The sequence below is a fragment of the Phascolarctos cinereus genome, unplaced genomic scaffold, assembly GCF_003287225.1.
Source record: "Phascolarctos cinereus isolate Bilbo 61053 unplaced genomic scaffold, phaCin_HiC Scaffold_1;HRSCAF=81, whole genome shotgun sequence".
Lineage (NCBI taxonomy): Eukaryota > Metazoa > Chordata > Mammalia > Diprotodontia > Phascolarctidae > Phascolarctos > Phascolarctos cinereus.
Window position 1 is genome coordinate 212,936,131 of NW_027555514.1, and position 13,272 is coordinate 212,949,402.

The following is a 13,272-nucleotide window of genomic DNA, read 5'->3' on the forward strand; positions in this document are numbered from 1 at the left end:
TCCAACCAGCTACATATTCTGCCCAATGAGAGGGAAAATAGAAAATATGTAAATAGTAGGAGAATTGAGCATAATTACTATGGGTATCTTCAAACTGGGAATAAATTTAAAATGTATGCTCTAATTATATAGATATCAAGTATAATATTGCAAATTTTCCATGACTTAAAGAATACTTGAAAAATTATTGATGTCATTTGGGGGCCTTTTTTTTGATAGGGTGACAGTGGTGGACCTTTAATGTGCTATATCCAGAGTCTAGAAGATATTTCCTAATGGGAATTACCAGTTTTGGACTTGGCTGTGGCCAAAAACATTTTCCTGGAGTTTATACTGGGGTGCAGTTCTACAGAATATGGCTGAACAACATATTGCTTCTGGCAGCAGCTGAAGACACAAATAAAATTAAAGTTGTACAAGGAAAGACAATGTTAATTGTTGTCTTTGTTATTCTACTGGTGGAGACATAAAGTAGCACTGAGGTTATAGTAATTTCATTTTGTAATGAACCTATCTTATGTCATCTCTATACTGGACAAAGATGATAATTATTTGTTCTTTGATGAATTAACTGTCCTCAGGTTCTCGTGTCAACAATTTTTGTTGATATAAAAGCATGATTCAAAATTTAATACTGAATCATCCTTTCCATGTGTAAGTATATCGAATGTTTTATTATGTAATAATAATACTTTGTATTTGGAATACCTTTCCTAGTGTTTATATCAAACATGCTATGTATGTCCTTTATAATAAAAACAGTAATCATAGTTGCGTATTTTTAAATGTTTTTATGAAATTTATTTGAATATTTTTAGTGTTTTTTCTTAACATTAACATTCTTTTACCTACTTTTCAATATCCTTTCATGATTTATAAACTTGGAGAGTGTTGATTTCTTTTGGAGTTTCCAAATCATATTTAGAGAGATAAATATTTACTCATTATTTTAATATCAGATAGTTGCTTAATATAATTGTCAGAATTATACAAGCTTTGATTTCAACATTCTCTGAGGGATGAGTGATTTGCTCAAGAAGTACTGTCAGTTCACTGTAAATTTTTTGCTGACTTTGTGACCTTGGCTTATTCCTTTCCCATTCCTTTGGTTTTCCCTGTGTCGAGGACCTTGGACAGTTTAACAACAAGGCTTTCCCAAAGATTCTCTCAAAGCAGAAGGTAACACAAATATAGATCCATAGGGAAAGCCATGCTGTGACTTCAGACCTCCAGTCTGTTCCATCCTGTTACTGGGCATTTTCTCTCTTTCCAAGTTGAAGAGTTCACCACCTTCTGATGGCGAAGTGTTCCAGATGTTCCTTTTTGTGGATGACATTATACTGATTGCGTCAAGCTCCAGGATATTGCATAGCATTCTGGAAGAGATGTATAATCATTTAAAAGAATTTTGGTTTGCCCATATATACAGGAAAAGTCAAGGGCATGAAAAACATCAATTGCCCAGATTATGGTATTGAGGACCCAGCCCCACAATAGCTGGGAGACTTGGTCTCATCCAGTGGGTATGCTTCATTTTGTTGTTTATAGTTCTCATCTGTCAGTAGTTTTGCCTGCAATCAAAGGAGAGAAGGAGAGGAGGTTTGGAAAAATGCCAAGTTTCCATACTTCTCCAAGAAAAAAAAGGAGCCCACTGGTATTGTTACTTGGCTGCACAACATGGAACACAATAATCTCCAACAATCTGAAAAATAAGAGCAATGGAGAGGGTTCTGGTCAGTGTGAGCAGGCTGTAACAAGTAACAAATGAGGAATTTTGAACAAGAATAAAGGATCTTAAAAGAAAAATGAAAGCTAGAAAAAGAAGATGGACTGGTCCTGTGGTAAGAGCTAAAAGATATGACAGATGTACAGCTTAAGTGCCCACTGGTATCACACTCAGGAGAATGAAAGGAAGGTCTCTAGCATGCTGAGTTCAATTTCTGTGGTAGGAAACATAAAGATTGCATAGGCTGGGCAGACATAGGTGGATTGTAATCTACATTATTTCAGGGAATAATCAGTGTGATCACAAATATACTTGAGTATTGAAGAATATGCAACCTTTCTAAGAACTGACCGAGAGAGTTCTGTTCAGTGCTAGGGTGACACCTTGACCAAAGGGGGCAAAAGAGGTTGATTTTTCTAGCCTATTATCCTAAAAGTCTGGAGGTGAGAACTCCAGAGCCAGTGCTCTATCTACTGTGCCATCTAGTTGCCCCGCCTCCTATTTTTTTAAAGTGGTAATTACAGCACCTAGCCATTGCCACTATGGGCTAAAAACATAATGGAAGTAGTGTCTTTATGTTCCTTGGAAAAAAGGAATTATGGAATTTTAGAGTTAGAAGAGACTTTAAAGTTCTTCTAACTCAGGATCATAGGGATTAAAGTGGAAAGGAATATATAAATTGTATAGTCCAACCCCTTCATTTTACAGCTGAAGGAATAGGTTAAGTGATTTACCCAAGATCACACAGGTAGTAAGGAAGGATCTGAGATCTAAGTCCAGATTCTCTAACTCCAAACCCAGCATTACCTAATGTTCACTACAGAGTAGCAATTATCTCAAGACTGTACCATCTGTTCCTCTTGTCTCTCTATTTCTCTTTCCTGTTCCCGTCTCTTTTCAAACACTATTTCCCAATTCAATTGACATTTCTGAAGTGCTTGCACTACTGGGTTAGACACCAGCGATATTTGGGCACTCTGTAATGCACTGAATATAGAAACTGCCTCCATTGGTGCAGATAGTAATTCAAAAAATCCTTTCCATCCTCCGTCGGGCAAACATTTATTAAGTGACTACTGTGTGCCAGGCACTGTGTGTCAGTCACTGTGCTAAGCACTGGGAAAACAAAGACAGACAAAAAACTATCTGCTCTGCAGGAACTCACTAGACTATGATGGGGAAGACAACATGCGGACAACTAAACAAACAATGGAAATAAAGAGTATTTAATTAATAAAATGAAAATTGGATTGAGAAAGAGAACTTCATGTGGAAGGTGGGATTTTAGCTGGGATTTGAAGAAAGCCAGGGAAGCCAAGAGGGGGAGATGAGGAAGGAAATCAAATGAGGCATGGGAGCTAGCCAGTGAAAATGCCCAGATTCTGAAGATGGAATATTTTGTTTGGGACGTCAAGGAGACGAGGTCATTGAACCACAGAGTAGGAAGGGATGAGTTGGGGGTAAAGTGTAAGAAGATTGGAAAGGAGGGGGAAATCAGATAATGAAAGGTTTTGAATGCCAAACAAGATTTTACATTTGTTTCTGAAAATTAAAGGAAGTCCCCGGAGTTTATTAAGTAGGGGCTAATTGTGGTGGTAACATAGTCAGATCTAAGTTTTAGGAAGATCATTTTGACAGCGAGTGGAGGATGGACTGGCGTGGGGAGATACTTGCGGCACGGACACCAACTATTTCAATATTACTTATAGTAATAGTCCAGGCATGAGGGCTGAACCAAGGTGGTGGCAGTGTCAGAAGGAAGGAAGGAAGCATATGGGAGATACGAAGATAGAGATGACTTGACGTGGCACTTGATTGGATATAAGGAGTGAGAGAGCTTGAGGAATTGAGGATGACACTTTTGTCTATGTCCTTCCATAAATCCTTCAGAAGGGGCCATCCAACATCCTTAGGGTCTTCCTCTAGACATACTGACGTTGTATTGATCCCAGAAGGGCATGGGACCTGTCCCTTGGCTATCTCTCATTCTTACTACATGATCTACCAATCTTTCCTTTTCTGATCATACACCTTTCTTGTAATATGTTTTAAGTTCTCCCTGCAGTTCCAGGGTAGTGATGTAATGAGCCAGAGAATGTTTGAAGATCTTTCTTGGTCAGGCTCACCCATGATGAACCCTGTCCATGAGAGACCTGAGCTGAATCCCTTCAGTAGAAGAGTATGCCTGTAGCCTCTTAGGTTTGGTGGGTCTTTAAACCTACCCAAAGCATTTACGGGGCTCCAAGACTCCTCCTGGGATCCTGCATACTGTTCAGGGTACTAATTATCAAAATACAAATAATAATCTGCCTCAATCAATCAGCAAGCATTTCTCTCATTTTCATTGTTGTGGAAACTCAATTCAATGTCAGGCCCTTTTTTTAAGAATACAAACAGTCCCAAAGTGTGTGCCCTGGCCACATGTGTTTTCTACCTTTGTACCTAGCATGTGTGATTCTCTTTTTTTAAAATAAGTTTTTATTGATGTTCTCTGTTTCTTGCATCATCTTCATTATCCCAAGTGTCCTTTCCCTCTCCCTCCCCCAGAGCCATTCCACATAACAAACCATTTTTGAGATAGGAAAAAAAAATCATCACAATTGGTCAATACATTGAAGAAGTCTGAAAACATGTGAAATACGTAACACCTATGGACCTCTCACCTTCACAAAGGGTTGAGAAAGAGAACTTCATGTGGAAGATGGGATTTTAGCTGGGATTTGAAGAAAGCCAGGGAAGCCAGGAGGGAGAGATGAGGAAGGAAAGCAAGTGAGGCTGGGAGCTAGCCAGTGAAAATGCCCAGATTCTGAAGATGGAATATCTTGTTTGGAACATCTCTTCAATTGAGTCCTGCTTAATCTTTATAATTTTGTTACATTTGCTTTTGATTTACATTATTGTAGTTACTATACTATTTCTTTGTCTCTGCTTCCTTCATTCTCTGTTAGTTCATATAGTTCTTTCTATGCTTCTCTGAATTCATCACATACATCATTTCTTGCAGTACAGTAATATTCCATTACATTCCATATAACACAGTTTGTTTGATGGGTATCTACTTTGTTAGAATTTCTTAGCTATCACAAAAAGCACCACTATAATTTTTTTTTTTTGTATATGGGGACTTTCTTCTTATCAATGGCTTCTTTGGGGTATAAGCCCAGTAATGGAGTCTCTGGTTCAAAGGGCATGGACATGGTGGAAAAAGTGGACAAAATGACTGCCCCCCCCAATGATATGGATTCCTCTTTTCCACTGTGTGTCACTCCCAGAACAGTGCTAATTATTGCAGGTAGCAGAGAGGTGTTGAGAGGGGCCCATGATAGGGTCCCTCCCTCACCATATCCCTGATTTATGCAGCCCACTTCTTTTTTTTTTTTTTGGCTAGGCAATGAGGTTAAGTGACTTGCCCAGGGTCACACAGCTAGTAAGTGTTATGTGTCTGAGGCCAGATTTGAACTCAGGTCCTCCTGAATCCAGGGCTGGTGCTCTATCCACTACACCACCTAGCTGCCCCCCAGCCCACTTCTAATGTGTTACCCTCTCCTGGTTACCTTTTTTTCCTCATTTGCCTCAAAATCTTTTCCCTGGTCCACACTGTCCTACTCTCTCAGTTGTGTACCCCTAGAGTTCCAACTCCCCACCTCCTGAGGTAAGACAAGCAGACTTTTCAAAAGCTTCAAATCTCCTAGGTCCACATCTTCCCTCTACAGACCCTCTCTTTCTTTACCCACGTAGCATTCATCAGGAGAACCCCTTCCCACCACCAAAGCAAAGCCTCTTTCCTTTCCCCCTTTTTCAGTCCTTCTCTCCTCCTCACTCACTCCCTGAAGGCTCCTCTCTGAGAACAAAGGAGTCACTTTCCCCTCATTGCTAGCTGGATTTGACCCTGGCACATCACACTTTCCACTCTACCTTCCTGCTCCCTTTTCCCCATTTCATGTACCCTCTCATGTTCTAATGTAGTGTCACAAAAACCACTGATTGGTCTGTAGGCAGGGTCTCACCAGGTTTTGTCCATAAAGTTCACTTCTTCACTGTTACCTCCACAGGAATGCTGCCTTCACTCCTGACTCCTTGTATACATTTATGAAGTCTTTTACTGGTTTCTGTTGTCACTATTTTGATGTTATTGTCCTTGGCAGCTGCATTTATTCACTCCTCCTCAATTTCTGTCATTTGGGGTGTTCAAGAAGCAACCAATCTCTTCCGTTGTTTTTTTTTCTTCCTAAAAATGTTTCAATTGCTTCTTTATTATTGAATATCCATCTTCTTTCATGCATAATTAAGTTCAGATTTGTAAGGTAAGTCACCCCTGGGCTACATCCTGAGCTCTATTTATTACTCTTCAGAACATATTTTTCTATTTCCTCCCATGTTTTCTGGTGGGTGCAAAATAGTCTTGCAGTAGTCTAATTTCTTTTTCTTTGTATTTGAAAGGCTTTCTCCTAGCCATTTGCAGGACTTATTTCTGAAATTAATTGTTAAAATCAACCAGTATGTGTCTTGGAGTTTGCAGCTTTAGGCTTTTTTCTAGAGGTAATCTATGAATTTTTTCAAATGCTATTTCATTTTCTACGTTCAGAAGTTTTGAACAATTCTCTTCTATTGTTTCCTACATTATAGTGTTAAGGTTTATTTTTGTTTTCTTGTCCCGGGAAACCTATAATCCTTGGGTTGTCTCTCTGCATCTTGTCTTTGAGATCATTATGCTTGCATACTGAGCATATTTTCTTTTAATGTTATTGTTTTTTGCTTCTCCTAGATTGTTTTTCACTTCTGTACATTTGCATTCCTTATCTATTATCTCTTTTGTTTCTTTGGTGAGATTTTCCATTCAATATTCCAGTTTTTCTATTCTTTTTTGTTTATTTTTGGTGAGGAAATCAGAGTTAAGTGACTTGCCCAGGGTCACACAGCTAGTAAGTGCCAAGTGTCTGAGGCTGCATTTGAACTCAGGACCTCCTGACTCCAGGGCCTGTGCTCTATCTACTGCGCCACCTAGCTGCCCCCAGATACTGGAGTGTTTGTTTGTCTGTTTTTTGAGGCAATTGGGGTTAAGTGGCTTGCCTAGGGTCACACAGCTAGTAAGTGTCTGAGGTAGGATTTGAACTTAGGTTCTCTTGACTCCAGAGCCTGTGTTCTAACCACTGCTCTACTTAGCTGCCAGTTTTTCTATTCTGCCCATTATTTTTGTTGCTCAGGACATAAATTCTGCTCTCATAATTCTAATTTCTCTTTTGAACCACTCAGGAACATCTTGTTGTGGTTCCATGTCTCATATTCCGCAAAGTCCTCTTGTCTCATAAAAAGTTGGGTCATTTTATTTATCTTGCGGTTTCTATTCACAGATGCCTCATCTCATTCACTAGATCTGGAGGCCATATTTCCTTCTGTTGTTACAGTTTTTTCTGTTGATTTCTTTCTGTCAATTCAAGGTCTTTGAATTTTCTTATTCCTGAGATCTTTGGCAATTTCATTCCCTCCCTCACGGCCTCCCCTACCCTCCCCCATTGATTTTCCTCTATTCACCTTCTGTCTCTGATGGTGGTTTCCTCTGGGGCTGGATTTCTAAGTTTCTCAGCCCACTCTTACATTGGACAATTCACAGTTCACCGGCTTAGGTCTTTGCCCCAAATGACTTTTGAATGGTCAGAACTGACCCCAGCTGGATGTTGTACCCTTTCTTTCAGGCTTAGAGGAATTCTGCACATCTGTCCCCCACACATATTGTCCTGTCTTGTCGTCTTGTCCTGCTGCCTTTGCTCCTCAGTTCTCTGGCCCAGCATTGGCAGTTCAGAGCTTTGCTGCATTGATACTATAGGGTTGTGGTCCACAGAGAGCTTTTGCTTCTGAAGGACTGTTGTACTTGCTGTTGTTGCCCAAGCAAACTTCCATAGCCAGGATCTGGGATCTCTATGGCACTGGAAAGAGGGAGGTGAGACTAGGGTGTGAGGTTGAGTTTTGTTACAAGTCCCAACTTGTGTGTCGCTTCCTTGGGTCTGCTAGTACGGCCCCACTGCTGGTAGTATAGGAGGTAAGGGTGAGTGAACTCAGGGTCAGTGAGCACCAGTTCATGGTCTGTTTTACCTTCTTTTAGAGTCTGGGTTTCCTAAGACTATGGAGACAGCTGAAGTTACTTTGTCTTCACACATAATTTTTGTTTTGGAGAGATTGGAGAGATTGTGGGGATCAAAGAAATGTTTATTCCTCCATCTTATTGCTCATATGACCTGGAATTTCCTTGTGTGTGATTCTTATGCATGTCTACTCTTCTCACTGATAGTGAATGTATTTGGGGGAAAATGTATCCAGGTATATTGCTGCCTTCCTTGACTAACTAGTAAAAGTAACATCTTGGTCAGAGTATGGTTTTGAGTGGATGTGGTCCCACAAAATTCCTTGAACCTGGAAGAGGTTTTTCTCAGGTTCCCACAAGGGACAGGGGGTTTCTCTGGGTATTACACTTAAATAACCTTCATTAACACCCCAATTTGGTAATGACCTTCACTCACACTTCACATAGCAACCTTTTGTTTCATAGCTCTCTAATCCACTTACATAATTTTATGTGTCATGGATATCTGTAAAGTAGCCTCCAATTAGATTTTAAACCCCTTGAGAGCAGCGGCTTTCTCATTTAAACTTTGTTTCCTCTACTGCTTAGCACAGTATTCCGTACAGAGTAGGTTTTTAATAAATATTTGTTGTTGCTTATTATCTCTAAAACCTATCCCTTTTCCAAACACCCATTTTTGTTGAGGGACTTCTATCTTTCCAACTACTCATGTAATCTTGAAATAATCCTAGACTCTTTCCTTTTTTTTTTCTCCCAACAATTAAATGCTGAGTCCTAGCAATTCTACCTCCACAATCTCTCTTGCATCTATCCCCGTCTCTCCAACTAACATTCTAGGTCAGCCTCTTATTACTTCTCACTTGAATTCTTATATTTATCTCCTAATTTGACTCCCTGCTTCCAGTCTCCCACTCCAATATTTCCTGCACACATCTGCCAAAATAATCTTCCTAAAATACAGGTCAAATCTGATTACCTCTCTCCATTTAACAAAATCTTCAATGACTTTCTGTTGCCTCTAAGCATAAAATAGAAACTCCTAAGGTTAGGATTATAGGATCAGTCAGTTAACTAACATGTTTTGAGCACAGACTATGTGGTAAGTACTGATTATTGACTGATTGATCGATCCCTGCTTAAGGAATCTCTAGGTCTCCCTCTCCTTTTTTCCTTCTCTGCCTTTCATGTTTCCATACTCTTACCCACTTTCTCCACTCTAACCCAGGGTCATATACAACACGGTGATTTCATATTTATCAACTTTTAAAATGAGAAGGGACAAATAAAAAATTGAAAGAGGCTTACATTTATATGATGTGAGCCCTACTTCTCTGAATACTTTTCTTTCTACCAGTGGTGACTTTTTTGTGCTCAGCCAGGTATGTTTCCAGTGAATCTTGGGAATGATTAACTTTCATTGATCTCCTCCCATTAACCACTTTACTTTTGAGCCAAATCTTTGAAGTATATTATCGTAGTAGTTGATTGTTGAGGAAGTTGGCATTTTTGTTTTGTTCTTGTAAAGAAGACTGATTCCAGATTCATAAGCATTTAAATTTTTCCAAATTGAAAAAATGTAATTCATATGAAAACCCAGGTAATTAGGAGCACTGTCTCATTTTGTGTATGAGGCAGTTGAGGCACAGGTTCTATTCAATTTGGCAAGTTCACACAGTCAGTCAGTAGTAGAATTCATATTAGATTCCACCTCCCCAATCTTTTTAGCTCACAGCCCATTTCACTGATACCTGGGATTCCATTCTTCCTTGCTTTCATAGACTGAGAATAGTGCTGGACTCAAGCTGTTTGTTGTTCATGTCATTTTTGTTTTTTATTCTTATTTTTTTTTCATAGCGGACACATTTGCTTAGTGTTGAATAGAGTCCTTATGCCAGTAGTTGGGATCATTGGGGTTTTTCAACACCAAGCTACTATGTTCATTTGCTTTTGCATTGCACTGATCAACTTTTGTTTTTAACCAAACCAAATCGTTTTGACAGTTACTGCTTTGTTAATAACTTCGGTGATGTTAGAAATAGACTTGACACCAAAAATTTAGTATCAAGAAAATTTATTATAAAGAAAGTCCAGAGGATTTAGACGTTTCTGGCCAGAAGCTGGCTTCACCCCTCTTCAGGAGGGGTGGGCCCTGAGTGTAAGGGCAAGTGTGCTTTTATGCAGTTGAATTCAGCCGGAAACCTCCCAGGCCAGGATTGGTCCATCCCTTCCCAGGCCACACCCCTCCTAACATGTTTCCCCTTGACATGCTCAAGTATGTTCCCCCTCCCCTGGTCATACATCCCGTGACTCGTTAATGAGGCTCCAATTTTATGCAGGGTGTGTCAGATAATAGTAATGAAGCTCATTAAGCAGGCGCACTAGCACTTTTCAGGTGTCCTCAGGTTGACCCCAACTGGTCTGAGCTGGCTTGACCCTTATCTTGATTTTGGGGTCTTCTTGGAACAATCCACTTACTTCCTATTGGTCAAGCCCAGCCCACCTACAGTGTACCACTTCCCCAACTGGTCTGAGCTGGCTTGACCCTTATCTTGATTTTGGGGTCTTCTTGGAACAATCCACTTACTTCCTATTGGTCAAGCCCAGCCCACCTACAGTGTACCACTTCCTGGGACCTTTGTTCTTTAAATCTCTGCATTATTCTCTTTCTCTGTGGAAATTTAACCTTTACCTGACTCTCACAGGTGATCTAGTACTGCTAGGCTTTCATCTCTCTCATTACCCACTACCACCCCTGCCCTGACTATTTCGATTAAGACTCTTGACATTTTATTCTTCAAGATGAATTTTGTTAACAATTTTTTTTTTCTAGCTCTCAAAGTAAGCCATGGGTAGTTTTACATGCTTGGGACTAAATAAGTAACCTAATTAGTATTTTCATTTCTATTATATTGGCATGGTCTAACCATGAACAATTGATATCTCTCCAATTATTTAGGTCTCTCTTTATTTCTGTGAAGTGTTTTGTAGTTGGATTCATAGAATTCCTGTGTGTGCCTTGGTAGGTGGACTTCTGAATATTTTATGCATTCTGTTGTTACTATACAAATCATACCAATAAAACTCAGCAGGAAGAAATTGAAAGGTCTGTTTTATATTCTTCTACTTTGCTAAAGTTATTGTTTCAAATAACTTTTCTGTTTGCTTTCTAGTTTTCACCATAATATTTGCAAAAATGGATAATTTTGTTTCCTCTCTATTTATTCCCTGTTAGAAATGAGGCCTTAGAGACCCTGAGAGCAGAGTGGAGGCTTAAGCCTTGGCGAGCTGCTGTAACCAATTGCCTCTCCATTGTATGACTCTGAGAAATCAAGCCTTCTTGTTAAAAAACGAAACTAAGCTAGGAGTGAGTGAAGAATTGTTTATTACTGTTCTTGCAAGAGAACAGGGTACACCTCTCGGAAGAGAGTGAGCCGACAGGTGGTTCCTTTCTGGGTTACAATGTTACATATCCCCCAATCTCTTGTCATAGGACCCATACGATCAGTTGATGAGGCTCTAATTCCATGTGGGGTGTGTCAGTTAATATTATATCAGCTAATTAAGTTCCAAAAGCCCCTGTCCTTTGTCCTACTTAGGGCTGGTTAAAACCGGTTCTGCCCTCTAGAACTTTGGGGTCTATTAAAAGATTAGGGCCCTCCTCATTGGCTAACCCTTTCCCCTGTTTTCCTGTTTTTGCAAGGTTTTACAAGCTTGTTAAACAATGTAACTTGTTATGACCAACTTCCTTGCTGACGTTGTAAAATGTCAAAGGTTATCTTAAATTGTGGGAGCATGATACCTTGTCCCTTACATTCCCTCAGTTTCTTTTTCTTGTCTTATTGCTAGAATTAGCATTTTTTTTTACATTATGCCAAGTATAGCAGTAAAGGCTATCTTTGCTTTATCAGTGATCTAAAGCCTCTGTGAATTAAACCATAGGGAAATTCAATGACAGACTTTCCAAGAACAACTGTTGAGTTTATTTGATTATGGTTACAGTCTCAGAAAGGGGTAAGGAGAAGGGGGTATAGTATTTTGGTCACAAAGGTGCAATCCCTTCTTTTCCTACTTTTGCAAACAATTTGTATCTCTGGCACCTAGCATGGTCCTTGGTTCTAGAGCTACTTGATGCCAAGGTTAAGGACAAACAACAACAAAGAAAGGTTGGGGAAAAAATAGTCTCTACTCTCAAGGAACTCACACTCTAAGAGGGGTGGGGAAGGACAATATGCAAACAACTATGTACAATGTTACAGTCTAGGGTGCTAGGAACCTCAAAATTCAAGTCCTGCCTCGAATGAATTTTACTCAAGCTTTCTTTCAGTCATAGACAAGGTTTATTAAAACACAGACTAAGGTGGGCAAGAATTTAAGAATCTGAGCATTTGTGACGCTTGTATTGACAACCGGGCCAGAGGCTTAAGGAATCTGAGCAATTTAGTGAGGGGAGGGGTGCAAGATGGACCTTATATGTAGAAAGATTATGGGAAGCTCTGGATGTGATCAATAGCCAAAGTTCAGTTTACAGCTCAAGGAATTTAAGATCTAATCTACATTGGTGGATTCCTGACCATTGTGTTTCCCAGACAGGTCTGGGAAAATGTTAATTCTTCCCTATTGTCTTGACAGGTGATATGGAAATTGATGTGTCTTGGTCCAAGATTAAGAGACCTAAATCACTGTATCCTCAGTTTAAGATAGCCCACCTGAAGGCAGCTAGGTGGCGCAAAGTCAGGAGAACCTGGGTTCAAATCCAGCCTCAGACCAAACACTTGACACTAGCTGTGTGACTCTGGGCAAGTCACTTAACCCCAATTGCCTCTCTCTCTCACACACACACACAAAGATTTCATGGGTTTCACCAAGACTGCCAAAAGCAGAGAAGTGGTGCAGACCAGGATGCAAAGGAGGTTAAGAACCTCTAATGCTTATGATTTAAGTATAGCTAAGAAACACTTAAAAAGGATACCAGGTATAGGGAGTTTTCTCCCCACCCACCCCTAGATAATAATAAACCTTTTTTTTCCTTTCCCACCAAAACACAGCAATCCCATGATAGCTTAAAACCAAGATGGAGTCTCAGATTCCAAGTTATAATTAAGCTCCATTTCAAGAGATAACTGAGGATTCATGGATGAGATGCATGATTAGGATCTGGGCCAGAGTCATTTTTTTAAAATGTCAATTTTATGAAGATCCTCCTTTTCTCCCCCTCCCCACCCCACCAAAAAAAGCATGACAAAAAAAGCCTCTGTGCGTGTGTGCGACTCTTGGTCATATGGGTACGTGTGCACGGGCCTTGTGCCTCCCTATACTTAACTTTGTCTCCACCACTTTGTAAAGCACCCCTCAGGTGGAGTTTGGTTTAGGTTGGGGAGGGGTGTGTGGGAAATACAGACGGCCCCGCCCCTCTGCCCCGGCGCGCGCCAACCGCCGCGCGTGACGTAACCGGCCGCGCGACAGCCCC